The 12,223-nt window shown below is 39.7% G+C and overlaps 1 protein-coding gene across 1 annotated transcript in view; it reads right to left on the bottom strand.

The window, feature by feature from the left end:
• The window catches only part of LOC146642109 (sodium/potassium-transporting ATPase subunit alpha-1-like), a 62,781-nt gene that overhangs the window by 27,468 nt on the left and 23,090 nt on the right, over positions 1 to 12,223 (bottom strand). The gene's annotated exons all lie outside the window — the stretch shown is intronic.

Below are 12,223 nucleotides of genomic sequence, written 5' to 3'. Positions count from 1 at the left end.
ATAGAAATTAAAAGCTATGTAAGACTTCTCTTTTCAGCACTGGATGTGACGTTATAGTTTTACATTTCCCAGCACTGTGCACTGTAGTATAGTGGCACAAGGAACTAGTGAGAGAATAAAGGAAGAAAGAGTCACTGTAGGCACTTTCAGCCTGGCTGATCCAAAATCCTGGCAACAGCAACAAAGAGCTACTGTCTGAGCTCACTCTTTCTCACACATTCATGCACACATACTGCAATGTGCAAACCCCAGTGTGGACGCAAGCTAGTTTGCTAACAGACACATACCAAAATGACCACCACATGCAAGTAATGTGCTAGTGATTTTCTTCTCACCACAAGTCTTATGGGTTTTCTGGATGATTCCCTAAAGACTGAAAGACTTCTAAATTCAGGCCTTTTTTGATGACAGTTTGGTTAGGTTTGGGTCAACATGGTAACATGGGTTAAAATAGATCCTTTACATAATCTGAGGACACCTATCTGTCTGAAAGCACTGAACGTCTCTTTGGCAAGCTTTGCCCACGTGCCTGCACTTGCAGCTCTAGCTCAACACTTGTCATCTACAGACAAAAAAATAACACCTGGAGTTCTGACACTGATGCATCCTGCAGGTAAAGTATTATATAACTGTTGCATCATGGCAGTCCTTAGGTCTTTCAGTCTGTGGTGGCAACATCAGTCCAATGGCTCCTGGACTCAACCTTCTATTTTGGTCATGACTGGAATATTTAAATTCCAGTCATTACCAAAGTCATGGTGTACAAATAAAATAAAAAAAATGGTAAATGGCCTGTATTGATATAGCGCTTTACTAGTCCCTAAGGACCCCCAAGCGCTTTACACATCCAGTCATCCACCCATTCACACACACATTCACACTAATTCAAATCAGTTTTATTTGTACACCACAACAGCAATCACCTTAAGGCTTAAGGGTTTTTTTTAGTACTTGTTTTGGTCACCATGAAATGTGGCTCTCTACGTCACATCAAGAACCATCATCAGGTAAATCTGCCAATATGTGTGAAAACAAACAAATACGAGCCAATCTCTGTTGTTCTTTGTGTTTAGCAAATTTTAAGCTTTTTGAACACCGCAAACAAGCAAATGTCAGCAAGTGATGATTGTTATTGTGAGCACGTAGACATGTAGGCATGCTGACGTAAATATTTAGCTCAAAGCACCGCTATTCCAGCGTTTCACCTTCTGCTGCAGAGGGACTAGCACATTTTTCATTACTTTAGTTTGTGTGTTTTAAGGTCTCCCACAATATCTCTGTGCCACCTCTGTCAAAAACTGCTTTTAAAGGTTTGTTTTAAATGCATTGTAGTTAAACGAAGACAGTACATTAGGAATATAAAGTCAAGACTGAGTATTTAATTTAATATATGTGTTATTACAGAATAGCAACATTGCAAATTGTTCAATTACATTTTTTTCAATTAAATTTTATTTATACAGCTCCAAATCACAACGGCAGTCGCCTCAAGGTGCTTTATATTGTAAGTTAGACCCTACAATAATACTACAGAGAAAACCCCAACAATCATATGACCCCTTATGAGCTAGGGATTTGGTGACAGTGGGAAGGAAAAATTCCCTTTTAAGTGGAAGAACCCTCCTGCAGAATCAAACCAGGCATTTGTTTAAAAGACACAAATTGTGCTCTGCTTTACTAGACAACCACCCAAAGTGAAGTTTATGCCATTGCTGCCCTAAGTTAACAGTACTGGTAATTAACAAAATGGAGAAGTCTGGTGTTTCGGCTCAAATTTGGGTATAAAAATGTGGATTCACTTTTTTGTTTGACCAAAACAAAAAAAAAAAAAAACCATAGCAGAATTTCAAAAAGTTGCATCCTGACACCATGGTCTGTTTTTCTCAGCTGTGATGTTTCCGTCATACACAATTCAATCATAGAGTCAATATGCAGTCTGTTTGGGAGTCAAACTAAGGTCAAAAGATCAGGAGATTGGTTTCAGTGAATGTGTTTAAGAAAGACCATCAAATGCTGTTGCTTAACTGTCTGAGCAAATCTTGTGTTTGTCTCAAGAGACTGTTATCAAAAAATAAACATCCAGGGCGCAGGCCTTCAGCCACCTACCTCTGCTGATTTCAGATATAGCTCTAAGTTGTCATTATGCCTTTCCATAGTTGTAAACATGCACATACTCACTAATTATGGCTGCAGCTACCAAATTAAAATGACATAATTGTTGTCTTAAAACCAAGATTTTGTTTGTGCCAGTTTTGCTATGACAAAGGTTTTGCCCGAAGCAGAAAATGGCTACGCACTGTTGTATGTGTTCAAAGGCATCTCACTTGCAACATATTCGAGACTAAATACATATTAGGTAAAAGATATGTCAAAGTCCTGAACTGGGATGATCACAAAAAGTACAAACTGTGAAAAAGCACATGTTGGAATGCGTAACATAGCACTGAGTCATTGCTATCAGCTTCCTTTCAAAAGTCATGCAGCGTTTGTTTCAGCTGTGTGGCAGTGTTTGTTGAGAAAGCTTTAAAAAAAAAAAAAGGAGATTCTTGTAACTGCCTTCCACAGAAAAACTGCCTTCACTTCCTTGAATGACTCGGTCAGTGGTCACCGTTATGTCTGACATGAAAAGAAAAGTTAGTTTCCTGGTTAGCATGGTGGTATGGAGCTAAACACTGTTATCTCATGGCAGGAAGATTCTGGGGTTGAACCTTCAGGTCAGTTTGTGGTTTTCTGTGTGATGCACATTCTCCCCAGGTATTCTGGTTTTCATCACAAAGACATGCATGTAGGGTTAACTGGTGATTCTAAATTAGCAACAGGTTGCTGGTGTACCCTAATCTCAAATACAGGGAGTGCAGAATTATTAGGCAAATGAGTATTTTGTCCACATCATCCTCTTCATGCATGTTGTCTTACTCCAAGCTGTATAGGCTCGAAAGCCTACTACCAATTAAGCATATTAGGTGATGTGCATCTCTGTAATGAGAAGGGGTGTGGTCTAATGACATCAACACCCTATATCAGGTGTGCATAATTATTAGGCAACGTCCTTTCCTTTGGCAAAATGGGTCAAAAGAAGGACTTGACAGGCTCAGAAAAGTCAAAAATAGTGAGATATCTTGCAGAGGGATGCAGCAGTCTCAAAATTGCAAAGCTTCTGAAGCGTGATCATCGAACAATCAAGCGTTTCATTCAAAATAGTCAACAGGGTCGAAAGAAGCGTGTGGAAAAACCAAGGCGCAAAATAACTGCCCATGAACTGAGAAAAGTCAAGCGTGCAGCTGCCAAGATGCCACTTGCCACCAGTTTGGCCATATTTCAGAGCTGCAACATCACTGGAGTGCCCAAAAGCACAAGGTGTGCAATACTCAGACACATGGCCAAGGTAAGAAAGGCTGAAAGACGACCACCACTGAACAAGACACACAAGCTGAAACGTCAAGACTGGGCCAAGAAATATCTCAAGACTGGTTTTTCTAAGGTTTTATGGACTGATGAAATGAGAGTGAGTCTCGATGGGCCAGATGGATGGGCCCGTGGCTGGATTGGTAAAGGGCAGAGAGCTCCAGTCCGACTCAGACGCCAGCAAGGTGGAGGTGGAGTACTGGTTTGGGCTGGTATCATCAAAGATGAGCTTGTGGGGCCTTTTCGGGTTGAGGATGGAGTCAAGCTCAACTCCCAGTCCTACTGCCAGTTTCTGGAAGACACCTTCTTCAAGCAGTGGTACAGGAAGAAGTCTGCATCCTTCAAGAAAAACATGATGTTCATGCAGGACAATGCTCCATCACACGCGTCCAAGTACTCCACAGCGTGGCTGGCAAGAAAGGGTATAAAAGAAGAAAAACTAATGACATGGCCTCCTTGTTCACCTGATCTGAACCCCATTGAGAACCTGTGGTCCATCATCAAATGTGAGATTTACAAGGAGGGAAAACAGTACACCTCTCTGAACAGTGTCTGGGAGGCTGTGGTTGCTGCTGCACGCAATGTTGATGGTGAACAGATCAAAACACTGACAGAATCCATGGATGGCAGGCTTTTGAGTGTCCTTGCAAAGAAAGGTGGCTATATTGGTCACTGATTTGTTTTTGTTTTGTTTTTGAATGTCAGAAATGTATATTTGTGAATGTGGAGATGTTATATTGGTTTCACTGGTAAAAATAAACAATTGAAATGGGTATATATTTGTTTTTGTTAAGTTGCCTAATAATTCTGCACTCCCTGTATGTATTTCAGTTTCTTCTATTTTCTTGAAATTTGTTACAATCACTGCACCCACACACAGCGATGTTTTTCCTGTTATTCTTGAGGTTGATGGAAATATTCTTTTCTACAATGTAATAAGCAGTGGGCATGAAACTGGCAGACCTGTAGTGCATGAGTTAATAATGAGTAAATCCCCTCTAATCTAGGTGGTGGATTAGGGCTGATTACCCCTAAAGTGAAATGCTCAGTTTTCCAAACAATGGATTTAACCATATATTCCTGGAACGTTTTTCACTGGAAATCTAGAGTGAATTTATTTATTTATTTATTGGTCTTTAATCAAAGTTAAGGCAAAAAAAAAAAAAAAGGTTACTGAGCCTGTATAGAAACTTGCAATAGAAAAGACATTTAAATGAAAGAGAAACACATTGAATGTTTGAACTGAGACATTTTCTTATTTCATGAGAAGTATTGTTTCATCTAAAAACGTGATGGCAGCAACACATCTCAATATGTTGGTAGAAGGACAAAGTAGAGGGACGTAAACCGAAACAGCTGGAGGAACACTTTTATCTAATTTGGTTAATTAGCAAAGTTTTTTAGAAGTAAGGAATAAAGAAAAATGGGTGGAGGATCATAACCAGAAATGTCACCATCTTCTCCGTGGCAAAGGTTAGTTTAAAATGAACACAGGCAAAGTAGAAAACTTCTGTGGTCAAAAAATTAAAATGAGTAAATCTGTCATCAGTTATCAAAAGTCTGAATTGGTGCTGGTATGAGACAGCTTTATAGCCATTTTCCACAAGTACCTACTCAGCTCAACTCGACTCGGTTTGGGTCGTTTTCTGTTACAATCGAGTACCACCTAATGTGCGTAGGGTTGTTATAGCAACGTGGCAAAAAGTCCCAAGATGTCATATATAAGTGACACGAACACCATAACGATGGAGGACGTCAAGGCGATGGTATACCTGCTGCTTGGTCTTTGGCTTTTTATCAGACTCGGGGAACACAGTGTTGTCTTTTGTGTGGCCATTTTCCTGGTTTCTAGGTTTCAAAAATGGCGGTTTTGATTTTTATAGAGGATGACTCACCGAGTGATGCCACTGACTAGCGAATCGATGGCATGCAGTATGTTGACGTCACATTTTTGGATTGCCTCAGATTGCTTGGAACCCCGGCCGGGGTTTTATGGTTTTTCACCTAACAGAATAACCTAAAAACCAAGTTGAGCCGTGCCAAGCCACCCAAGTAGGTTCTAGTGGAAAAGGGCTATTAATGTCTATGGAATTGTCAGATTGCACATCTGGAAAGTCACCCTCTGCGATGATGGTATATCCAGGTTTTAGAGCAACGCATGTTTCCATTCAAAGTCTTTTTCAGGGAAGGGCTTGCACATTTCAGCAAGACAATGCTAAATTGAATCCTGCATCTATTACAACAGCATGACTTGATAGTAGAAAGTGCAGGCTGATTCACCACTAACTGAACTCATTCATGAAATGAAAAATACAAGAAAGTAGATCCAGGACTGTTAAGCAGCTAGAATAACATATCAAAGTGGCAAGCATGGTCCGGTCCTAACTTTTTTGGAGATTGCTCCCATAAAATTCAAAATGACCTTTTTTCTTTTCTTAAAATGACACGTTTTCTATGTTCTGATGTGAATAAAAATGTGGGTTCACAACATTTTTTAAAATCATTAAATTCAGTTTTTATTTGTATTTTACACAGCCTCACAACCTTTCTGGAATCGGCCTTATACACTTAAAAGTCTCTCACCTTCTCATTAACCTCTCCTTCACCACAGTGGACAAAGAAAGGCAACTTGCTGGGAGAAGCTAAGAGCAGAGGAAAATGTCAGGGGAGGGACACGATAACGTCGGAAAGGAGGAGCCGAACAGACAAGAGAGGAGGAGACTTGTCACATGATGGTACTGGAATGTCATCTTGTCCTTGGAAAGGACACAGGCATATCACAACAAAGGATTTCCTTGTCTTCATTTCCCCACTTTTTCTGTCTTGAGTTCACTCTCCTTCAAGCTCTTATCTGTCTTCCATTTTCTTAGTCTCTCCTATCCAGCTTCTATTCACCTTTTGTACAATACCATCTCAGTTCCTGACACTGCACACGAGAAGGACACACACTCAAGATGCCCTTTGTACTCTAGAGTTTTCTTTTTTTTCACTCTCCTGCTAGTTATTTCTTAGTAGGAGTTCATTCACACACACACACACACACACACACACACACACACACACACACACACACGTGCATACACCTGTAACTTCCCCCACATCACCCATTCCTCTTCATTATCATAATCACTTTACCCCCCCCCCCCCCCCCCTCTCTCTCTCTCTCTCGCTCTCTCTCACACACACACACACACACACGCACAGAATTCCTATGCTGACTCCTCCCCTCTGTAAAGACTTTCCCCTGGGGCCCTCACAACCTTCCCTCATGGAAAACTACCAGGGTACACCACACACACACACACACACACACACACACACACACACACACACACAACGAGACCTGTGTTAACAGTGGACCGCAGAGTAACGGGAATAGAAAGAAGAATAGAGAGAGAGGGTGATGAGCGAGGGGGATGGGGGACGGAGGGCCCGTGACTGATAAAATTTGATGAAAACAAACGTAAATCTGTCCAGCTCTTCCAGTCACCCACACGTGACAACATGAATATTTATACAAGCGCCGTGAAATGCTTACCGATAGCTAAATGGTCACTGAGAAAGAGAAACTGAGCACGCCCACTCCAATCCAAAGCAACACCACCTCCCACTGGACTAATCCCCCACTGACCTAACTACAGCCGGATGGTACTTTGCTACGGTATATTATTCACAGGACTTCCATCTATTTAAATCTTAATGTAGCAAACTGCAGGTCAAGGGCAGATGAATTTTAGGTTAAAGTAGGTTTATTTTAGGTTAAGATTCTGTTTTTTCAGTTACAGACATTGATTACCTTTGCAGAACATAAAATGAAATGATTATTATCACCTTACCAGACTAATGTATGGCATACAAGAGGCCAGTTTTCACCCTCATTTAACATGTGTGTTAATCCTAAAACCTGTAGCAATGATAAAATGAATCAATGGCAAAATCATCAGGTGAAATGAAGCATTAAAACACTTAAAGGGCACGTAGAGTCCGGATGTTCTCACTACGGTCATCTCAGGGACATAGCACAGAAGCCCCACCCACTTGATGTTCAAACCCAGCCAATCAAAGGAAAGTTGGCTTCCATGGCAAGGTGCCTTTAAAAGAAGGTTAAAAACCTTGTTCCGCCACAGAGGATCAAGTGAGGCCTTGTAAAACATAAGTCAAGATAATTTTGAACAGTGATGGATGCAAAGCTACTCTAGTGGATCTCCCCCCAAACAAAATAGAGCTGGAAATGAGCATAATAGGTACTGTTTAAAATAATTTACATTTTCTTGTGAAAAGTGACCTTTCGCGTGAGTCAGCATGACCAAGTATTATTTTCACCAAACATTTATACTGTTATACAGTTCTGCAGCACTATATGCATATATATACATATAAATGCACATCCCTAAACAGATAGTATCCTACAAAAACCTTCGTTTTTGCCAAGAACTCCTGGAGATAATTGCTGTTGCAAGTTTTACTTCGTGCACAGATTGGCCGGAGGTTCATGGAAAACATGCAGCACAGAAGAGTCAGAGCCAAGAATCAAGCACCTGCTTCCTCCTCGATTACTGCTCACTGCAGTCAACCTGAACAATATTTCAGTGATTGCAGTTCTTTTGTGTTTTGCAGAAAGGTAATCTGATAATTTCTCAACCACTATAAACCGCATTCATTTGAATGTGATGGCTTTGTTAGATTTCATGTTCAAGTTCAATTCAAATAATTTTTTTTAATATAGTGTGAAATCACAACAGCAGTCGCCTTGTGGTTTGCTTATATTATTTGAGATCATTTGTTCTTTTATATCAGGGGTGTCAGATTTTCTTTTTCTTACAGTGAGTCCACGGGGGGGGAAAGGACATTTTCTGTGAATTAATGAAAACTTTATAGTTTAAAATTACATGACAGTAGGAGTAATGGACTACCAGAACCTAATTTTAAAATGGTAAATGGCCTGTATTTGTATAGCGCTTTACTTAGTCCCTATGAACCCCAAAGTGCTTTACACTACATTCACACACTGGTGATGGCAAGCTACATTGTAGCCACAGCCACCAACTTAAGATCAAAGTCAGCTTCGCTCAGGACATCCCTGTCAACATTTTAAAAAATCCATTGTGACCTGTATTTGTTTCAAGCTTTAAAAATATACAGTATAAAATATCTATCTATCTATCTATCTATCTATCTATCTATCTATCTATCTATCTATCTATCTATCTATCTATCTATCTATCTATCTATCTATCTATCTATCTATCTATCTATCTATCTATCTCTATATATACACACATTTAAAAAGCATTTTATAAAAGAAATGTTTCTTTTTAGTAACGTTAAACGTGTTTAACAGTATATTTAGATTTAATAATTTTGATGCTGCAGGTTTAAAGCCTTGATCGTGTCACATAGTGTTGTTTTATTCTAGGGCGTAACATCCAAATGTGAGGACATGCGGTGCTTCGAGTTCAGCTCTGAAGCTTACAGTTTTTCTCAGTCGCTTTGGTGCGTTTCTCAGAACACCATTAACATTTGCACAGCAGTTAGTGCATTTCCCAAAACAATTAGTGCAAACTGCAAAACCTAGTGGATAGCCTGCAAAAGCACGTCACATGCACAGAATTGATTATCCATACCTCAAAAGCAAGTATCCATGTCAATGAAACTGTCAGTGCCATCAAAATGAAAAGTCTTGACACCATCTTTATGAACAAGATAGTCAAATGGCATTGTCATGTTTCCACTATGACAGTTTATAATTTCAGTGTTTCCCATTGCAAAAACAATTGGTGACACCTGAAAATGCTGACGACAGCACTATGGCCTACCTGTACAGCCATCTGAAATGTGCAGTAAAGTCACTGTAGATGTTATGGGAGTCTTGGGAGTAACTGAGACACTGAATACGTACGTCTCACATTTCCATTGTGTAGAAGTGTTTGTAATCCTACAGAATTGTGCAAAAGAAAAATATGCTACAGTCACTTGTTCACTGTAGAATACATGTAAACATAAAATCACCAATTTGGTAGAGCCTCCTCATGAGTGACAGCTGTAATTCACCTGAGATCAATTGTTCAATTTCGGAGACATTTCCAGGAAAAATGATACAGAAAGGTATAGGATTTGCTTGACAGATGGCCAATATTTGGCATGTGATAACTAGTTCAACAATTTTGTGTGTGATGACCTAAGCAATGGATGTATGACTATTAGTTTTATTGGGAATGACTATTCAGCATCCATAGGTATGATTACTTTTGACTGACATGACATAAGCAAATGGAAATGTCAGAAAGCAGCAGGGAAATGTATGGAAGCAACTGATTCATGTCCAAAATCATTTGCAGTTTGTTCAGAGAGAGGAGAAATTGCTACTATGATGTGCACAAATGACTGAGTGTTGTGGAGGTTGAACTAATAGTTATGAGAATTTCAATTCTGATCTGAGAAACGCACCAAAGCGACTGAGAAAAACTGTAACATGAGGATTAGATGGACAGTTTTCACTGTTCAAAATATAAACACCACATTGTCCCGCCCCACCTGTCACTTCCTTCAGCTTCAAAATTATGTAATGTACAATGAGTCACACACACACACACACACACACACACACACACACACACACACACACACACACACACACACACACACACACACACACACACACACACACACACACACACACGTATCTCTCTCTGTTTTTCTTCTCTATAAAAAAACGTATACTCTTTAAATTACCTTACAATAATGATCAGTATTTAAATGGTTAAAATTCCACAATATCCACACTGGAAGCTTTAAAAAATCTGTATAAAAAACACAAAACAAAGACAAAGCAAAGAAAAACAAAGTAAGTGAGATATGAATGTGAGAAATACTTAAAACAAATTTAAAGTAAATCGGGGGAATTAATAAAAGCGAAATGTTAAAGTTTGTGGGGTTAATTTTGGCAGCAAAAGAAAAAATACTAAAACAGAGTGCATGACCAGCAAGCAAGATTAATACACACACACACACACACACACACACACACACACACACACACACACACACACACACACACACACGCACACACACACACACACACACACACACAGAGATATCCTCATCTCCACCTTCACATGCCTGTTCTGATAAACCACCAATCGAACTGGTCTGCAAAACTTTTGCAAAAATACTACTTAAAAAAAAAAGCACAGTCTGATCTTGCATGTAAAGACATTCTGACATAGGCCAGTGTTGCCTAGCAACAAGGTCTCATGCATAATAGTTGAGGTGTACTGTCCGTAACTCTAGCATGGTTGTGCGAGTGAGATAAAGGGAAACAAAATAAAAATTCTGACTTTGTGAAGACAGCAGGAGGTGTGCAGTGTTGGCATGGTGAGCTGCATCAAAAAGCTTTAAATAAGAGACTGAAACAGTGTGCAAACTCCAGGTATCTGAACACAGAGTGGTTAAATCCAAGTTTGAGCTGGCATTTGCTGACCAGAAGTTTCTGTTCTTACAGCTCAGCTTCAGCACAGTAAACTTGAGGAATATCCTGACCTGACAGTACAGCAATTTTAGCAAGTAAGATGACAATTACCTCTGAGGTCGGTTTGCCCCAGAAGTGTTCACAGTTCAGGTTTTTACTCACTGTGAACTTTAGATGTAAAAGATAAGGCATACTGCTTCTGTAGCTACAGTTATGGGAAAAAGAAGGTTTCCATGGGACCCCCATGTTCACTGTTTAGTCCATCCCATGATTTAGTAGCTTGTAGAGCCACTTTTAGCAGCAGTAATGTGAATTCACTGTTTTCTGTATGTCTTTATCAGTCGCTCATATCATTGCAGAGGAATTCATTGAGGTTTGCAGTAATTTTTTATGCACAGCTCTCTTAAGGTTGAACACCACAGCATTTCACTAAGGCTGAGGTCTGGATTTTGATTGGTTCATTACAACACCTTGATTCTTTTCTTTTTCAGTCATTCTGCTATAGATTTGCTGCTGTGCCTTAGCTGTTAGGCTCACATTTGACTCTAGAATACTTTGGTATACAGAGGAGCTCGTGGTGACTCAAGGTGCTAAGGTCCCCTGGCTTTAAACAAGGCCTAATCATCATTCCTCCTCCACTGTGTTGGTATGTTATATTTGGGTTTCGCCATACATGGTGCTGTGCATTATGGCCAAACATTTCCACTTTAGTCTCATCTGTTCAAAGGACATTGTTTCCAAAGTCTTGTGGTTTGCTCAGATGCAGCTTTGCAAATTTAAGCTTTGCTGCCATTTCTTTCTTAGAGCAGGAGGCTTTCTCCAATTCTTCCAAACAACCCATATTTATTCAGTCTTTTTCTAATTATACTGTTAAGCGCTTTAACATGCTAACTGAGGCCTGTAGAGTCTCAGATGTAGCTCTTGCATCTTTTGCAGTTTCTCTAAGAATTGCACAGTCTGATCATGGCCACCAAGTTTTCCACTTGTAAACAGTCTTTCTCGCTATAGATTGATAGTCTTTGGCCTTATAGCCAAACCCTTCCTAGATAGGCAGAAGCAATTGCTTTTCTAAGATCACAGATGATGTCTTTTCACCTTGGAATTGTGTTAAACTTCTGCTTTTATAGCGGTGCTCACACTTGCTCACATTACAGAGATGTATATATACTTTTTGCACATACGTTTAGTTCTGGAAAGAAAAACCAAACCAAGAATCCTTCAACCGCATGAAATGTTGAGGATCAAACTTGTCCCCCATTCACAAAAACTGCACATGTGGAAAATCTGAAGAGTTACGGGTTTGCTGTACCTAGTTAGGCTTGCTAACACTAGAATTACTGAGCCTTTTTA

The sequence above is a fragment of the Rhamphochromis longiceps genome, linkage group LG23 (assembly GCF_057381845.1).
Source record: "Rhamphochromis longiceps isolate RC_006_pf linkage group LG23, R_longiceps_female_GT1.1, whole genome shotgun sequence".
In the NCBI taxonomy this organism is placed as follows: domain Eukaryota; kingdom Metazoa; phylum Chordata; class Actinopteri; order Cichliformes; family Cichlidae; genus Rhamphochromis; species Rhamphochromis longiceps.
The sequence above is the reverse complement of the archived record's forward strand: the minus strand, read 5'-3'. Positions and strand labels throughout refer to the sequence as shown.